The sequence below is a fragment of the Nerophis lumbriciformis genome, linkage group LG06 (assembly GCF_033978685.3).
Source record: "Nerophis lumbriciformis linkage group LG06, RoL_Nlum_v2.1, whole genome shotgun sequence".
In the NCBI taxonomy this organism is placed as follows: domain Eukaryota; kingdom Metazoa; phylum Chordata; class Actinopteri; order Syngnathiformes; family Syngnathidae; genus Nerophis; species Nerophis lumbriciformis.
Window position 1 is genome coordinate 27,233,527 of NC_084553.2, and position 20,050 is coordinate 27,253,576.

At 39.5% G+C, this 20,050-nt stretch overlaps 1 protein-coding gene across 5 annotated transcripts in view; it reads right to left on the reverse strand.

Annotated features, from left to right (window-relative positions):
* tead1b (TEA domain family member 1b) overlaps window positions 1-12,377 on the reverse strand; it is a 129,121-nt gene extending 116,744 nt beyond the window's left edge. The window contains exons 1-3 of one of the 5 annotated variants that reach the window (XM_061964003.1): window positions 12,290-12,377; window positions 12,148-12,201; window positions 11,593-11,722 (exon numbers count right to left, since the gene is read on the reverse strand). The gene's annotated coding sequence lies outside the window, so the exon portion shown is untranslated. Of the gene's footprint in view, window positions 1-11,592; window positions 11,723-12,147 lie in introns of all 5 variants that reach the window. The other 4 variants (XM_061964004.1, XM_061964002.1, XM_061964005.2 and 1 more) reach the window with 4 other exon arrangements.
* Window positions 12,378-20,050: the final 7,673 nt, after the last annotated feature.

Sequence of the window (20,050 nt, forward strand, 5' to 3'; positions counted from 1 at the left end):
TATATGCTACTTTAAAACTTTCATGCAGAGAAGGAAATCACAACTAAAAAAATCACAATTTTTTTCATACGGTGTTGATCTGGAAATGTTTACCTCGGCATTTTGATGGTGTGGGCGTGTGGCACCGAACGGAGATGGTGACGTGCGGAGTAAGCACTGTTCATTCTCTAGCAGGTGACTTTTCAAATGATGCTACATATAGCAGTAATGCTACTTTTTATAGCAACGCTTTCACCCCACACTTGACAAATTACGGTTGTCTGTTCGACATATTCCCACTTGAAGTCAAACCACCACCAGACGATGGACCCCCTGCTGTTTTTGGGGGGAATTAATTATTCCTTCATTTGTTACCAGATTCGCACCTTCTTTCGCTCGTATTACCGCTAGCATCACAGCTAACGTTACCCATGCTGCTACCTCTTTGCTGCGCGAGGGCGTATGACGTTGTATGTGACGTATGACGTGACAGTATGTGACGTATGTAGAAGCTGTGCTTGCTGTCTGTGAGAAGGAGAGACAGGAAAGAGCAAGGAAAGCCTGTAGTGTAATGACCGCAGCTAAAAGCAACTGCGTGAGAACGCATACTCGAATATCACGATATTGTCATTTTCTATATCGCGTATATCGATATATCGCGTATATCGATATATCGCCCAGCCTTAAGGCAGGGGACTCTCCCCAAAATTATAATAAACACCTCCCAGTCAACTACTAGTAACATCACTATGAGCCCGTTGACGTTCTAGAAATCTAAACGGCAGCTCAGCTCGCTCGCAGTCCTGGCTTGAGGTGAAGGCTCATTGGCTTTTAGCGTAACGTTAGCTCATTTTGTGTGTGTGTGTGTGTGTGTGTGTGTGTGTGTGTGTGTGTGTGTGTGTGTGTGTGTGTGTGTGTGTGTGTGTGTGTGTGTGTGTGTGTGTTACGGACAGCAAAGCCCTGTCTGTCTGTTATTTCACTTTACCTTTTTCTGTGTTGATTGAGCTGTGTTGAAGCAGCAAAAAAGGACATTATGTTAAATGAAGAGTTTCTGTCTCTGATAGTTGATATAATAATGTAACTGCATCATTAAGTCTACATGAACTCCATGGTGTTCAGGGATGAAGAGTCTCTCCTATTGCTATTGTACTATTTTTTCCAGCTATAGTTACATTAATCATTAGTAATGCAGCAGCCTAGGTTTGAATTGCAGGGTCCCTGCTATCACATGTTGAAAAAATATAACATTTACATAATAAAAATCAACTACAGGCTTCTCAAATGCTGTAATAAATTAAGCATGATGAGTTGACTTGAAACTGTTTAATGTTGCACTTTTTATATGTAGAAGAAAAGTTTTGCCATTTTATTTAATCTGAGCAACAACTTGAGGCAGTTTAATGTTGATTAATGTGTGCAGAATTATTATAGTGTTCCCAATGTTAAAAGGATAAAGCCATTGTTTACAAATTTGGTAAATAAATAACCGAAAAAATGTATATTTTGTTGTTTTCTTACTGTACCGAAAATGAACCGAACCGTGACCTCTAAACCGAGGTACGTACCGAACCGAAATTTTTGTGTACCGTTACACCCCTAATATATACATTAGGGTTGTACGGTATGCCGGTACTAGTATAGTATTGCGATACTAATGAATCATATTCGGTACTATACCGCCTCTAAAAAGTACCGGTTCCCGCCCCCACCACCCCTTTTTTAACGGACATTGCTGTTTTTACGAGCAGAGAAGCATGTTCGGCAACGCACAATCACAGAGTACTTAAAAGCAGACAAGGTGTAGACAGAAAAGGGAGAATGGACGCATTTTGACTTAAAAACTAACGATAAAGGTAAAGTTATAACAATGAAACGCTCTCAAGAAGAGGTGCTTTAAGACATGGCTAGCTAGCTAGCTAACATCCAGCCCCAGTCAGCAGTGTTTTAGCTACTTCTAAATCACTATCCTCGCCTCCATGGCGACAAATAATGTAAGGTTCTTACAAGTATCGTCCCTGCAGGACGAACAATACCTAAACATGCTTCACTACACACCGTAGCTCACCGGCGTCACAATGTAAACAAACGCCATGGGTGGATCTACACCTGACATCCACTGTAATGATACCAAGTACAGGAGCGTATCTAGTTGATACTACTATGATTACATCGATATCTTTTAGCATCACAAAATCTTTTTTCGTTTTTTTCTTATTTATATTATGTTTATAAACTCAGGAAATACGTCCCTGGACACATAAGGACTTAAATTATGACCATTGTATGATCCTGTAACTACTTGGTATTGGATCGAAAGCATCCAAACAACAGAATAAGTGTTTAATACATTTGAACAGAAATGTAGATAGAACATATTAAAAGAGAATGTAAGCAGATATTAACAGTAAATGAACAAGTAGATTAATAATAATTTTCTACCACTTGTCTTTAATAATTTTGACAAAATAATAAAATGAAAAATGACACAATATGTTACTGCATATGTCAGCAGCTAAATTAGGTGCCTTTGTTTGCCTACCTACTAATAAAAGAAAAGTTGTCTCGTATGTTCACTATTTTCTTTAAAGACAAAATTGCAATAAGAAACATGTTTAATGTACAGTAAGATTTTGTTGTTAGAATAAAGCCAATAATTACATTTTTGTGGTCCCCTTTATTTAGAAAAGTATCGAAAAGTATCGAAATACTTTTTGGTACCAGTACTGGTACCAAAATATTGGTATCGGGACAACCCTAATAATTATATATATATATATATATATATATATATATATATATATATATATATATATATATATATATAGAGAGAGAGAGAGAGAGAGAGAGAGAGAGAGAGAGAGAGATATACATATATATACATAAATATATATACATTAATATATGTATGTATGTATATATATATATATATATATATATATATATATATACATATATACATATACATATATACATATACATATACATATACATATATATATATCTTTGACTAAAATTAAAATGTCATGTCTGACATTTCATATTTTTTATCACTTATGTCAGTCAATATTTCATTGTTTCTTGTGTTTTTTTTCCTTTTTTGGCACAAGAGTAAAAGCAATTTCATCCACATGTGTATTAAAAATAAAGAATAAGCTTGAAATCTTATGAAAATCAAGACGTTTGAGTTTTGTAAAAAAAATATTTACAATACCATCAAGGAGTGTCCACAAAAAAGACTACAATATTGGCAGGCTTCTCCCTTTTATAGGAAATCGTTTTGAGTTTATTTTCTTCCTCCTAAAAAGTGTGAATGTGTCTTATGTTATCTCACGCAAACCTGACGCCTGGACCCCACCACCTACCATCAGGCTACTATGGTATCAATCTTTGTTTGCCAGGGAATAGGATTGATTTACAGTTGTGTCAAAGCAGCCCTGCTCTACCCGCCTCAAAATGAGAACCACGTAGCAACAACATGGCCCGGACAACATCAGCACTTGAGCAGTCCACAAAAGATCACAGGCATTCAAAAGGTCCTCCGCAATCATACACGGGGACATTTGACTACAATTTTAAAGACCCCAAAATGCCCTCTGTTTCTTGTAATAACAAAATGCATATAAAAATAAATGTACCTCTAAAATATCAAATAAAACCAGAGCTCAGAGGATATTTGCCTATCAAAAATATGCAGCACATTCCAGACAGTGTGTGCCTACACCTCAGTGGCGTGGAGCGCGAGCGGAACACATAAAGCTCAGGAAATTAAAGCTGTAAATAAAGGTCCGTCAGATAGAGGATCTCGTGACAGTTATGAGAGCAGAGCAGGGCGAGCGCTGGCCACAGGCTCATTCAGGACGCATGCGGACGGGCATGAAAAAACAAATCACTGTGATGAGTTTGAGGGCGACCATTTGCATTTCCTTGTCGACAGCCTTTATTGTGCCCATACATTTTACTCTTTATTTTTTTTACACTGCTAACTACAACATATCATACTTAAAGGAGACCCATGAAGAGTTTCCTCTTTTCTGACTTATAAATAGAATAGAATAGAATAGAAATATTTTAATGTTGTTATAATGCTGCATATTCTTGTAAAACAATAACAAAACATCAAATCATAAGGTTCATCTATTTGGGCATGAGCATGCATGCCGTTTTGGAGGCCTCTGAAAGTTGTGTTTTTCAGGGTGTTTTTTTTTAACAGTGGACAATAGGTGACATCACAGATTGATGGATGTGGGCATTTCGAATATATGCTGCCAGCCAGACTCTTCCCTACTTGCTGTACAGAGATTGTAAGCTGCAGCCTCGTGTGTCATTCCTTCCACCTGCTGCGATGTCTATAAAATAAATATTTCCATGTTTATTTGTCCACAACATTTTACCTGGGACAGTTTTGTCAGCAGGCACCAATAAAAAGTTTGATTAGCCGCTAAACTCAGACGAAAAAGACAGCGCCTTTGCAACGTTATTACTTGATTGAAGGAAACACAAAATAAGGTAGGATTAAATATTATTTTCGTCTAATCATGGCCGACAAAAATCTGCATTTACCAGCATGTGACGCTGCATGTCACATGCTGGTAGATGCAGATTTTTTTGATGGGGCTCTGTATCAATTTGAGAGAGTCCAGATGTAACTTAATATCTATTCTGTTTATTTTCGACGTTGTCTGTAGAAGAAAATAGCAGTGATAGTCCAGGCCTCGAATTTTAACTTTTTAAGGTGAAGACAAGTGTTGCCTTAAAGGAGAGCTCATATTTAAGGGCACCAAGGCAAGTTGGAAGGGCACCAAGGCAAACATTATTTTCTTTCGAGGCGTATATATAAGTAAATATGTATATGTATATGTATATATATATATATATATATATATATGTATATATATATATATATATATATATATATATATATATATATATATATATATATATATATATATATATATATATATATATACACATACATATATATGCATACATATACACACACACAAGTATATGATATACAAATGATCAAATGTCAATAAATTAAAATAGACTGTATCATATAGCGTATGACCTAACTTGTAGTAAACTTTAGTAAAGTTGTATATAAACGAATATATAAAACGCCATGCAATTTTCATTCCATTATTGTTTACATCAGCGACTTATGTTCAACGTTTACAAAAAAAGTACACAAATCCACTTGTGTTACACACGTGGTCGTTGACAGCCACGAATCAAAATAAACATTCACGATACCATGCAATTTTTATTGCATTATTATTTTCATCAGCGACTTATGTTCAATGTTTTCTTCACACAAAACGGGGTCCTATGCATAGCGCGTGATCTGCGTAAAGAGAGAGACGACCTTGCTTCCACAAATATGGCGGACACAATGTAAATGTTATTAAAAAATGTATTTGATAGGGAAAAAAATGTTTGTCACTGTTTTTACAGTGTTTACAGCAGGTATGTTAATTTTCTACTAATCATAGTCAATTTCTGCAAAATTTGGCTATGGAAAGCAAGTTTCTTTATTTATTTCAAATGATTTTAAAGTATGGCACAACAAGCCTCCCCCAGAAAATATACTGAAACTCTCAGAGAAACGCAATTTTTGAAGTCTATTTTGTGGAGTTTTCTGTTCACTTCTGACTCGCGTTTCCTTGCTCACAATACAAGACATACAACACCATACAGAGCAATGTTGGCAGTATTTGTAAACAAACAACACAAATGGTATAAATTCCTCTATTGTAATCCACAATGTCTTTCAGAGTAGAACTGCTTGTTATTTTCCTATTCAACTCTTACATACCAGCGTCAATACAGAAGGTTAGTGATAAATCTATTGGGAACAGCATATTGAGCTGTATGCTACAAAAACAAACCATACGGCACTGTTGTAAAGTGAGGTGTCGAAATGTATACCTTACATAAATATATATCATGGATACAGAATAGTACAGTATGGATCAATATTGTTGTACTCTTGCAACTTCTCACAATAGAAATGCAAAAACCCCAAATACTTAAAAGAGCTAAGTTTGTATAGCAAACAACTAGAATTATAACCTAATTTACAATGTACATTTTGCATACTGGTATTTCTGTGCCTCCTCTGAACCCAGAGAGCACAAACGGGACAGATAGCTTTATCTTCGTCAGTTCTGATGACAATACAGCAACCAATGATGAAGTAGACATTTGGAACCAGTAATGGTAGGAGGATATATTTCAATAAAAGCAACTAATCATACACTTTCAGTGAATGAAGTGACCGAGCCGAGAACCGTGCTCACAATTATTGCCTGAATAAGGAAAAGGAAGTTGCAAAGATGTCCTGTTTTCTTTGCGGTTAAGAACACAGATTGTTTACACTTCAAAGACGTGTGTCTGAAGGTGACTCATCTGATGATTCACAGACTATACAGTGTTTTTTTCATTACTGTCTTTTGATCAACTTTTCAGCAACTACATATAAAGTATGAGAGTTTAAGATGAGAGTGCAGTTAAGGCAAATTCGATTTGCACGTGGTGATGATCATACTTGCCAACCTTGAAACCTCCGAATTCGGGAGATTGGGGGGGTGGGGGGTGGGGGGTGGGCGGTTGCGGGGCCGGGCCGGGGGGCGGGGTTAAGGAGAAAGAGTATATTTATAGCTAGAATTCACTGAAATTAAAGTATTTATATATATATATATATATATATATATATATATATATATATATATATATATATATATATATATATATATATATATATACATATAGTACAGTAAACAGTAATGAAAACACAGTTGTTCTACTAACTTTACTCTACTTGCTGCTTACTTTAAAAAAAAATTAACACTTACCTTTCACTATTTGAGTAGCTTTTGTTCTGCCATTTGAGTGCTGGCGAGCGATCTCTGAATCCCGATTTGTTGAAAACATCCGCAAATGAGAAAGGAATGTTGCTTGCAAGGTGGCCCATAATACTGGGCTGTGGCCAGCCTTGTGCTTCTCTGACCGTTCATGAATGACTATATCCATTCGGCCACCGTGTTATGGGTTATAGATAAACCTATGGATAACGGAGACATATATAATAGTCTCCTTTGCAGGTGAGAGGACGCTAAAGGCAGTGCCTTTAAGGCACGCCCCCAATATTGTTTTTCCGGCTGGAAATTTTGGATAGTACAACTTGCCGTAGTTTTGAAGCAATGCATGATGGGAATCCGGAGGTTGTGTGTCAAGTGTATTAACGTGCCGGCTGGAATAAACACACGCTGAGAAATAGTTCCGTGCCTGCCTACTTTATGGGTTATAGATAAACCTTTGGATAACGGAGACATATATAATAGTCTCCTTTTCAGGTGAGAGACGATGCTAAAGGCAGTGCCTTTAAGGCACGCCCCCAATATAGTTATCCGGCTGGAAATCGGGAGATTTTCGGGAGAATGGTTGTCCCGGGAGATTTTCGGGAGAGGCACTGAAATTCGGGAGTCTCCCGGAAAATTCGGGAGGGTTGGCAAGTATGGTGATGATTATTGGACTGAAAGACTGAAATATGACACTGTGTGAATGGAAGTCCAACAGACTGATGCTAAGACAGTCTGACTTTGAACATGCATGATTTAAAAAATAAAAAAAATGTTGCATTAACTAACAATGTCTGACAGAACCAAAGTGCCTCCAGCAGACCATTTATGGCTGCAGTATGAGACTGATTTTCTTAGATGACGTCAGTGGCTTTGAGCCAGCTTTTCCTTTTTGGTGGCACTCACGGCTAGCCTCAGTGGGCCTTACTCAAACTGCTGAGCAGCAGCGCACACTTTAAAATTCCCTTTCTAGACTAGAGTTTACCTCAGGGCACAAACAGTCTGGAAGCCTGCGGGAGTGTCCTCTTTTTTAAATGTGCTTTGACCATGTTACATGATCCTACTAGCCTGCAACATATCACATCTATAGTACACAATTAGTTACTCTGTGTCCAGATTATCTTGCAGTTTTCTCTCGTTTTTAATTGTCATAACAATAAACACTTTTGTACTGTTATTTCAAGGAAAGCATGGAACACATTAGGAGTACGAGGAATATCACTTGGTCTCAAAACTAACACAAAAATGGTGGAAGTATGGGACATTCCCGTCAAGAATTTATTGATGACATGGACAATTTAAACTTGAGAAAACTGCTATAGATTTTTAACAGCTGACCGAATAATTCCAAGCAATTAATGAAAACTAAAATTATGTTCAGTTATTCAGATAACCCCTGAAACAGGCAACAAAACAGACCCACCATACATGTTACGTGATAAGGTGTCAATTTAACCAAAGCATATAAAACTAAATATTAAAGTACGTGGCTAAAAAAAAATATTCTCAAATATATATATATATAAAATTAATTTACTGAATATGTATTTACGTTAGTAAAACTGACAAACCAGGAAAATGTTGACAGACTGTAAACATAGCCCAAGTCTAAACACCATACAGTATTACATAACCATAAATTGAAAGTCTAACAGCAACCAAGGTACTAATACTAACTAACCACATATACTACAATAAAGATACCAGCATGTTTAATACAGCCGTCAATACTACAGTTAACATATTTTTTCCACGTTCATAAGTTTTCCTTAAGCATATACAATATATGATTGTAATCAAGCTCTAACTAATGCAACTGTTCTACCTTAAACTACACATCAAGGAGAAGGCGTCTGAAGGGTACCTAATTGCTATTATGGACAAACAAAGACAACTACCTATTCTTGCACAAATGTCATGCAGGCTTTGGTCCAACAGGTTGCCCGATTGCATTAACTGAAAACAATGCATCCATTTCTATCCCCCAACATTTTTTTCTGTCCTGCCAGTGAGCGGATTCATAATGTGACATGTTTGGGGTTATGCCAAGTTCAGAATGTTCCCTGGAAATAATGTTAATAACTGTTTTGTGCAAATAGATGGACTTGTGTTTTTCTGTTCATTTGATCCTCTTCCGCATGAAGAAGTAAGCAGTGTTCTGAGCAGAGAAGATGTACAATTGCCATAATCAATTTAGGTGCCATTAAAACACTGTGTTTTTTCCTGCAGTCAAAAAGTAGATTGTGTTCCCACCAGAGCTACCGCAAGTCCTAATGTGCTTCTAATGGGCTTATTTAACTTTAGTTGTGCTGACTTTGGGAAATCTTAACATGGCGTCAGGAAGACAGCCATGATTCCGAGAGTCACTTTAATAACATGAAGCTTTGTCTGACGGTCCCACACTGCCGTCTAAAACTACGGAATGCCCAGACACTTTGTCCACGGTTGCGGTAAACATGCAGATCAAAGAGGTGTGTCATATCTTTTATCTACCCATTCATACAGTATCTGTGACTGACAGCGTTGTTGCACTGTGTGGAAATTATTTTCTTTCATGATTTATTAGTTGCTAATTGCTCATCTCTTTTTATTAGCTTGTGACTCTCTGTAAGACTTCTGTTGAAGTGTGCAAAGCATCAATTTCTTTCTTGTTTTACTGCTTCATATTCCAAGTAGTTTAGGGCCACGGTTAGCATACCTTGTCCTCTCCTCCTCCCTCTCAGTATTACTTGAATTAACATACATAAATAATCGTTATTTGGACGTTTGTCCATAGATTCAAAGTCAGAGTCTCAATCGTGATGGATCAAAGAGTTTATAAATATTTACCACCTCTGATTACAGCAATCGAGCAAAAGCTCAAAGACAAACAACACACTTTACGACCTTCACAATAAAAGTAAGTCAAAGTATTAAAAACATTTATAAGTGTATTATTCATAAAAATAAAAATTAATTCTGTATGATAAATCTAATATTGTTTATTGTAATACAGATCGATTTATTGCTTGTCTGTTGAAAAATGCACGATAAGAGGGCTTTCAAAAAAATGTATTGCATATTAAACAGCAATTGCACAATTTGATTATTTTCCAAAAACATTCATCCCCCATACACTGTACAACACAGTATAATATGTTTGTTTGTTTTGTTTTTTACATATAAAACCTGTATCAAAATATCAAAGCAGCACTCACATCCTTTGATTTTTCAAGTATGCAACCTGTGGAAAAAATTTGTCATCTATAAAAGGCTAGAGTTAATTGTAAAAAATATATATTTTGGAAGAGGTTAATGAAATATTGTAAGATTATTCTTACACATAATATTTTATAATAGTGAAGTCAAGTGAAGTGAATTATATTTATATAGCGCTTTTTCTCTAGTGAGTCAAAGCGCTTTACATAGTGACACCCAATATCTAAGTGACATTTAAACCACTGTGGTTGGCACTGGGAGCAGGTGGGTAAAGTGTCTTGCCCAAGGACACAACGGCAGTGACTAGGTTGGCAGAAGCGGGGATCGAACCTGCAACCCTCAAGTTGCTGGCACGGCCACTCTACCAACCGAGCTATACCGCCTCAATAGCACGGGCACATGTTTTCCAAATGGGGTGAAGTGAGTATATAGTGTCAAACTTGATGACAATGCATACTTGTGAGAGGTTACTTTTAGCTGAACAGACACTTCCCAAAAAGAAAAAAGGAAAAATCCCTTAAAGAAAAAAGGTGAAGAGGTAAATAAAGGCACTAGTCACCAGCAAGCATGTTGTGTTTTTTCATGCGAGTTAGTTCCAAATACAGCAGAGTACTACTTTTCGACTTCCACAATAAAAGCGCTATACTGACAAGATTACAGGTCAGAGTATTAAGAAAGTTTATCACTGTATTATTTATAAGAAATTACAATTTCTGTATGATAAATCTAATACGGTTTATTGTAATGTAGATTGATTTGTTGCTTGTCTTTGTTGAAAAATGCATGAGAAGAGGGCTTTCAAAAAACAATTGCATATCAAACCGCAATCGCACAATTTGATTATTTTCCAAAAACATTCAATCCAATATACTGTACAACACAGTAAAATAGTTTTTAATTGTTTTTACTACATTTAAAACCTATATCAAATTTCAAAGTGGTCCTCACATCCTTTGGTTTTTCAGTATGCAACCCTTGTGAAAAAATATTTTGGCATCTATAAAAGGCTAGAGTTCATTGCAAAAAATATATTTTCGAATGAGGCTAATCAAATATTCTAAGATTATTCTTACACATACATTTTCATAATAGAATGGGAACATGTCTTCCAAATGGGGTGAAGTGAGGATATAGCTTCAAACTTGTTGAAAATGCCTACTAGTGAGAGGTTACTTTTAGCTGAACAGGCACTTCCCAAAATGAAAAAGGAAAAATCCCTCAAAGAAAAAAGGTGAAGAGGTAAATAAACGCACCAGCATGTTGTTTTTTCATGCGAGTTAGTTCCAAATACAGCGGAGTACTACTTTCTCAACGAGTGAAATGTCAATTTAAGCTAATATTCCTCCGACACACTAGTGATCAACAACGAGCACCAGGCAAAGATGAAACCCATGGACGTGAAACATTCAAAGAAACATACCCTTCACAAATATTATTTACTAGTTTTTAGGTCAACAGAAGACGCGAAGTAGCAGTAATTGCGTTTTGGCTAATCTTGTTGGAGTACGCTAACAACACGGAGAAACATATAACATAAATAAAAATGTATACTCACAACAAACTTCGATGGCGACCGAAACACGCAACGTCCAAAGTGGCGAAGCAACAAGTCTCTCCGGTGTTTTCTGTCGATGTGGTCCGAAAAAGCTCCGGAGAAATCCCCCAACAACTGCCGGCTGGGCTAACTAGAGAAAGAAGAGCAACGCTTACAATCGTCATCTTGTCCAAAAAACTGTTTTCGAGCAGGACGTGTATTTGCGTTGAGGTTAAAAAAATGCCCCTGGGTGTTTGTGTGGATGTGACACGGAGCACACGACCCGTGGCGCTTTTAAAAAGGGGCGTATGAGCAGCCTTCTTCTCAAAAATGTAACAAATGTTAAAGATTTTAGCCGCTCGGCCGACGAGAGAGGGGAGCGTCCAAAGTGCCTGTTGCAACAACGGCCATATAACCTCTTCCACCGCCCGCTGCTACGCCGTGGGAAAAATAACAAACATGTAATAAATACTAGGCCAGCGTTGTTTAAACTGCCTAGTGTTGTCGAAGGCGTACACTAAAGCCAGCAAAAGTCTACAGTCAGTATGAATGCCTGCAACTAGCAAGGAAACTTACCTCGTTATTGATAATTCATATCAAACATCCACTTTTTAAGCTCATGTGGTGTTACTGGGAATTTACAATACAGTGTCAAGTTATTCTGGTGTTTCTGAGTCGGCAAGGAAGATGTTGTAGGCGCATCGCTTCGCTCACTGACAGAGATGCAAAGAATGCTCGGAATGAGAAGAGGAATGAAATGAACGCAAAGAGCGAGTTCGCGTCGGGGCGGAGCGAGAGAGGTGGCGTCATCCCGAGCCCTGCAGCCTCCCTCGGCCGCGCGAGGACAAGGGAGGGAGAGCTGACATCCCGGGAACTGTGGCCTTCAGGGACACGCAGAAAGTTCGACTTTTCAGCTCCACCGCGGCCTTGATCGAATTACTATCCATTTCGACAAATTAAAAAGAAAACATTCATACACAACGTAATATTTAACATATATTTATACCTTGTGTGATTCTTAATTAAAGTCCTAACTGTCAGTTTTTAAACTGGGTAATCAGTTTTTTTTATTTGTGGAGTTGAACCAACTTAAAGGGAAACTGCACTTTTTGGGGAATTTTGCATCCTAATGATACACAAAAAGACAAACATTTTTTTTGGGGGGGTTTCAATGTATTTTGTAAAAATCTGCACGTTTTTAGTGGCTGGCAATGCAGCTAACGCAGTCTTTTTCAAACAGTGGGGCGGGCCCCCTTGGGGGGGGGGGGGGGGGGGGCACAGTGCAATGTCAGGGGGAACATACTTTTTTTGCTGTACCAGAATATGATGAGCGTATGTCGCTCTTGGCTTCACTGTAACCACGGCGGGGGACGAGGAAAGACTGGTGTGTTGTTTCCTTTATTTTTGATAAGCTTACAATGTTATGCAGAGGTATTGTCATAACAAATTTATTGACAAAATATACTATTTTTAGTCAGGGTGGAGAGTGGGGGTGGGGGCGGGAAATATTTTCTTCTACCTGGGGGGGGGGGCATAACAGAAAATATTTGAGAAGCACTGAGCTAACGGGAGCAATCCATTGTGCCTAAAAATCACTTTAAAAATGCATCCAAAAACCGCCAACAATAGTTTATTTAGGTAGGTAGGTCTTTATTGTCATTGCACAAGTACAACAAAACTTTGTTTTCAGCACAAACCTATACAAGATTAGACAAACAAACAGTGTACAGAGTTACAGAACAGGAACGCTGATGGGTCGCCACAAGGCGCCCCGTAAAAGATGGGAAAAAGGTAAACGCTGGGGAAGGATGAGTAAAAAAAATACAATCCAGACTGGGCTCTTAAGGGGGCCAAGTCTGGAGTGGGAAAAAATTCCATAGCAAAGCACATATACATATTACAACATACATCTTGCAACAGAGGGGAGGACGTGGGGGCCACGGTAGCAGGCTGCAGCTCTTCAGACGCTGCCCATCCGTCCGTGTGGCGTATATTTTTTGCGGATGCATGTGTGTGTGTAAGCCTGCCCCGTGTCTCCGTTCCGCGGCCTTGATGTCGTGCAGTCGCTAGTCAGTCCAAAGTCAACAACAACAGGTGTGTGTCCATAAGAGACAAGAAGAGAGTTTGTTGTGTCTTCGCTGCACTGTCCTTCGGGAGAGTCTCGGTTACATTCCGTAACCTTTATAATAATCAAGCTGTAGCGACAGTGTTTTTTGTAGAAGCGAACACTGAGGAACTATTTATATAGCGTAGTAAAACATTGTCTCGCGGGTACAGCATTAGCCGTAAACTAGCTACGGCAAGAGGTAAGCTAGCTTTTGCAGAAGTGTGAGTTTGTAATGCACAACTCAATGCAATAGGACACCAATCTGTAATGACCCAAAAACATGAACAGTCATATTACAGTAGTAGCCCACATATCATGTTTTGTTTGCACACAGCCAGTTCGACAGTGTATGTAGTTGTAATAACAAGCATGACGTGCTGCATGTATCATGGTCAATATTATCCATCCATCCATTTTCTACCGCTTGTCCCTTTTTGGGGTCGCGGGGGGTCGCTGAAGCCTATCTCAGCTGTATTCGGGCGGTAGGCGGGGTACACCCTGGACAAGTCGCCACCTCATCGCAGGGCCAACACAGATAGACAGACAACATTCACACTCACATTCACACACTAGGGCCAATTTAGTGTTGCCAATCAACCTATCCCCAGGTGCATGTCTTTGGAGGTGGGAGGAAGCCAGAGTACCCGGAGGGAACCCACGCAGTCACGGGGAGAACATGCAAACTCCACACAGAAAGATCCCGAGCCCGGGATTGAGCTCAGGACTACTCAGGACCTTCATATTGTGATGCAGATGCACTAATCCCTCTGCCACTATACTCTGTAAAAAAAAATCTGCACAATTTACGGTAAAATACCGGCAGCTGTGGTTGCTAGGAATTCACCATAAATAAAAAGTCATAATGTACATCGCATTACAGTATGTTGATGTTGAATCCGTGAATTTTACAGTTGATTACTGTTTTTGCTTACGGTAAATTACTATGAAAAAAACTGATACATTGTTAACCTGTTTACAAAAAAAACTATTTAATTTACGGTAAAATACTGGCAGCTGTGATTGCCGGGATTTCATCTTAAAACAAATTTGTGCCAATTTTAGTGTTGCCAATTAGCCTATGCCCAGGTGCATGTCTTTGTAGGTGAAAGGAACCGGAGTACTCGGAGAGAAGCCACGCAGTCACGGGGAGAACATGCAAACTCCACACAGAAAGACCCCGAGCCTGGGAATTGAACCCAGAACCTTTTCACTGTGAGGCACAAGCGCTAACCACTGTTTCACTATATCTAATATCTGCAAAATGCCTGTGTTTCCGAGACGTGAGCGGTTAATGAGGATTTTAACTTGAAAGTATTTGTACAAGCTTTCACTGGGCAACTGACAACATGGCCTTCCGCAACATCCATCCATCCATTTTCTACCGCTTATTCCCTTTGGGGTCGCGCGGGGCGTGGAGACTATCTTGTTCCTTCAAATAAGCTATTAAACATTAGCTTTGAATGCTCCGTATCGGTTAAATAACTATTTGCAATGAAGCACATGAACTGTGTCTCATTTCGGCGGCTGCATCCTTCGCAGTGCGCATTTGTGAGGTGCTGACGTCATCGCGATGGGCGAAGGCTGTCCCAATTCAAAAAAGTTCCAAGTGTCTTTCGAATCTGGCCGATAAATGTGTCCTTTTCTCCCATTAGCAGAAAATGTGCATCCGTGTACACTTTAGGTCTTTTCATTTCTCGAGATCCTTTGCGCTCGCAACTCTGAACATTATTTTCAACATGGCGGCTCTATACGGAGCGGAAAGAGCGACTATAATTTGTAAGTATATCTGTATTTATTAATTTAAAACAGCTAAAAGCAGACACACGTCAGGCAGGAGTGACAGTAGTTTATATACATTTTTGTTTAAATACGAGACCTTGACTATCATAATGTTGCGCGTCCTCCGTGCTCTTTCCCCCTCTCTTTACCCCAAGGGAGAGCCATACAGGTATATCTGAATTGGTGCTATGAGCTTTTTTTAACGTTTGGAAGTAAAGCCTTATGATTTTTTTAGTCCGCAAGAGGTTGACTTATTTTTGTCCTGTTAATGTGTGGCCGGAATAGTGACAAATTGTAAATGTGTGCATCAATATACCAGTATTAGTTATTGCTGTTTTTGTACATTTTCATGTTATTTTTCCAATGTTTACTCCTATAAATTATGGTGATGTTGTCTTTAACTTTTCTGGGTTTTTTTGTTTTTTTGTGCTGTGCAGAACAATCAAGGAGGACATGGACTTGGACAAGGCAATTTTAAAGAACCAACCAAAAAGAAAAGACACAAAACACTTATATACCAGTTTGAATGATCATTTAAAACCAAAGTATTTTTGTAACCTGTATAAATTAATAAATGCATGTGCTGAAACTGCTGTTGTTGTGATTAATTTCCTCTGTCTTCATTGCAAATAATTATATGATAATAATATTATGCTATCCCAATATTTACTTTTACTGGCCTCTAATGCAAGCATCCATCCATCCATCCATCCATCTTCTTCCGCTTATCCGAGGTCGGGTCGCGGGGGCAGCAGCCTAAGCAGGGAAGCCCAGACTTCCCTCTCCCCAGCCACTTCGTCCAGCTCCTCCCGGGGGATCCCGAGGCGTTCCCAGGCCAGCCGGGAGACATAGTCTTCCCAACGTGTCCTGGGTCTTCCTCGTGGCCTCCTACCGGTCGGACATGCCCTAAACACCTCCTTAGGGAGGCGCTCGGGTGGCATCCTGACCAGATGCCCGAACCACCTCATCTGGCTCCTCTCGATGTGGAGGAGCAGCGGCTTTACTTTGAGCTCCCCCCGGATGACAGAGCTTCTCACCCTATCTCTAAGGGAGAGCCCCGCCACTCGGCGGAGGAAACTCATTTCGGCCGCTTGTACCCGTGATCTTGTCCTTTCGGTCATAACCCAAAGCTCATGACCATAGGTGAGGATGGGAACGTAGATCGACCGGTAAATTGAGAGCTTTGCCTTCCGGCTCAGCTCCTTCTTCACCACAACGGATCGATACAGCGTCCGCATTACTGAAGACGCCGCACCGATCCGCCTGTCGATCTCACGATCCACTCTTCCCTCACTCGTGAACAAGACTCCGAGGTACTTGAACTCCTCCACTTGGGGCAAGATCTCCTCCCCAACCCGCAGATGGCACTCCACCCTTTTCCGGGCGAGAACCATGGACTCGGACTTGGAGGTGCTGATTCTCATCCCAGTCGCTTCACACTCAGCTGCGAACCGATCCAGTGAGAGCTGAAGATCCTGGCCAGATGAAGCCATCAGGACCAAATCATCTGCAAAAAGCAGAGACCTAATCCTGCAGTCACCAAACCGGATCCCCTCAACGCCTTGACTGCGCCTAGAAATTCTGTCCATAAAAGTTATGAACAGAATCGGTGACAAAGGGCAGCCTTGGCGGAGTCCAACCCTCACCGGAAACGTGTCCGACTTACTGCCGGCAATGCGAACCAAGCTCTGACACTGATCATACAGGGAGCGGACCGCCACAATCAGACAGTCCGAAACCCCATACTCTCTGAGCACTCCCCACAGGACTTCCCGAGGGACACGGTCGAATGCCTTCTCCAAGTCCACAAAGCACATGTAGACTGGTTGGGCAAACTCCCATGCACCCTCAAGGACCCTGCCGAGAGTATAGAGCTGGTCCACAGTTCCACGACCAGGACGAAAACCACACTGTTCCTCCTGAATCCGAGGTTCGACTATCCGGCGTAATGCAAGCAATTTGACAATATTAGAAAAGTATTAGAAAAGTACTTCAATTGTGAATCCCATTTTAATAAATTAACAGCTAAATAAGATTGTGTGGTGTTGCTATATGGATGGACCCTTAAGGACTCTTTCTGGGACATCTTCTTGATTGTCTGCATGTTTTTAAAGCTACATGTCCCACTGCAACAACCATTCACAAACATAAAAATAAATCTATCATTAACTAATAATTAGGAATAACAGCTGTAGAACGCTTCATCTCCATGACAACCATCTCCCATGATCGGTCGTCTCTAACCGCAGGAAAATCAGACGGTGCCAGTAGCTATGTATTAGCCGCTTCCTCTAAAATAAGGTAAAGGACCAAGAGAACACAAAAAAAGATTCGACATTCTTCCCTTAAGTTCATCATTATTAAACATTGCGGGACTGAGCTGCAGATACGCAACATAAATGTAAGGGCGGGGATAACTGACGTACCCAGGAAGTGTTCCGTAGGCTAGATTGTCCCAATTCATATCGCTCTAGCCTCTGCTGGAGCGCCCACACTTTGTCGACCGTATGGGCTGGATCCTTGGAAGGATGCAGCCCCCGAATTGAGACACAGCTATAGACATAACCCATCAATGTCTAAAACGACTTTCCACAAAAATACAAGAAAACATGTTGTAGGCCAAACGTTAACAAGATAGATAGATAGATAGATAGATAGATAGATAGATAGATAGATAGATAGATAGATAGATAGATAGATAGTACTTTATTGATTCATTCAGGAGAGTTCCCTCAGGAAAATTAAAAAGGCTAATGCTTTAACACAAACCCCTGAAACAATTAGGTATGCTGTAAATTTAAATGTACAATCTGCAAAATCGTATTTAATTTAGACGGTATAATACAGTCCATTTGCTGGGATAGGCTCCAGCAACCCCCGCGGCCCTGAGAGGGACAAGCGGTAGAAAATGGATAGATGGATGCATGCTTGTGACATTACAGTATTTGCATATGCATTGTACAATTTTTTATTATTTTCAGAGTAAAGTCATGTGTTTTCTATGTATTATAACCAGTGTTGGGACTAACGCGTTACAAAGTAACGCGTTACTGTAACGCCGTTACTATCGGCGGTAACTAGTAATCTAACGCGTTATTTTTTTATATTCAGTAACTCCGTTACCGTTACTACATGATGCGTTACTGCGTTATTTTGCGTTATTTTTTTATGTAGTATCGGCTAGAAACTGAGAAGATCTGAGTGTTGCAGCGCTGCTGTAGAGGCGACAAAAAAGAGGCGCGCCGCGCGCTGTCTGTGTGTACGTGTGTGTGTGTGTGTGTGTGAGTGTGTGTGTGTGGGAGGGGGCGTGTCTGTGTCTACTATCAAGACGTCATGGCGAACCCCGAAGCCGAGTTTCTTAAAATGGAGATATTTTCAGTACGTTTCTTTTATCGACCACAAAGAAAAGAACATTTTAGCTGAATGTAAGTTTCAAATATGCTGAAACAGCGACAAAAACAACATGCTTCGACGAAGCTAGTAAAGAGACACACACTTCACCTCCATCTCCAACAGCGGCTGGATTTTAATGAGGCACTGCACACTGAAGGTACACACACTCTGTCAATTCTCTTATATACTCTTTCATTTTAAACTTTTAGAGTGTTTGATTATCACATCACTCTAAATGTTTAGACTATAAAGTTCACAAACCTAAAGAGGGATACTAGTGGGCCAGGCTAATATTTCCTTTTCTCTAAACTAAGTGGGGAAATGTGTAGAGTGTTCTGGGCTTCAGACATGATTTTATTTCAGAATTCCTTGAGAAAATGCCTGGTTAGGCTTTATGTATGTAGTGTGTGCCTTTCTTGTTTTACAGCTATGTTGTTATTATGCTGTTTGTTACTTATGTATGTTAAGTTGCAGCTATTTAAAATAGTTTTGTCAATTTGTTCTGGTCTGAAACAAATTGGCCCTTTAAAACATATCTTTGTCTTTGTGTGTTGTATGTAGAGCACATTGCTTAGCAGAGTTCAGTGATGCAAATGCATGTCAACTTGATCAACAGATTGTATTATTCTCCAGTGCAATAACAGTACTAAAATGAAGGCTAAAAGGGCATTAAATGGGGCCTTAAAAAAAAAAAAAAAAAAAAAAAAAAAAGTAACTAAATAGTTACTTTTCACAGTAACGCATTACTTTTTGGTTTAAGTAACTGAGTTAGTAACTGAGTTACTTTTGAAATAAAGTAACTAGTAACTGTAACTAGTTACTGGTTTTCAGTAACCAACCCAACACTGATTATAACCATAGTAATTTAGGTTATCTACTGTTTCTTCTTTTGCAGGAGTCCTCTGCATTCACTACTACGATAAACTATTTTGGATTTGACAGTGTTTTACTGTTGCTATTCAACAATTGCTTGTCGTATTTATTACAGTCATTTATTACAGTGTAGTGACTCACTTGATGGACTTTTGTCTGTTTAGTTCAGCTGGCCGGAGAAGATTTTTCAAGTTGACTTTGGGTAAGCACGCCATTTATGTCGGCATAGCTTGGCTCCAAGTTCCACATTTGCAGCGTCAAGTGACGCATACCTCTTTCTCTCAGCATCCATCTATTCCAACATTTCACCCTCTTCTTTGTGCTCGC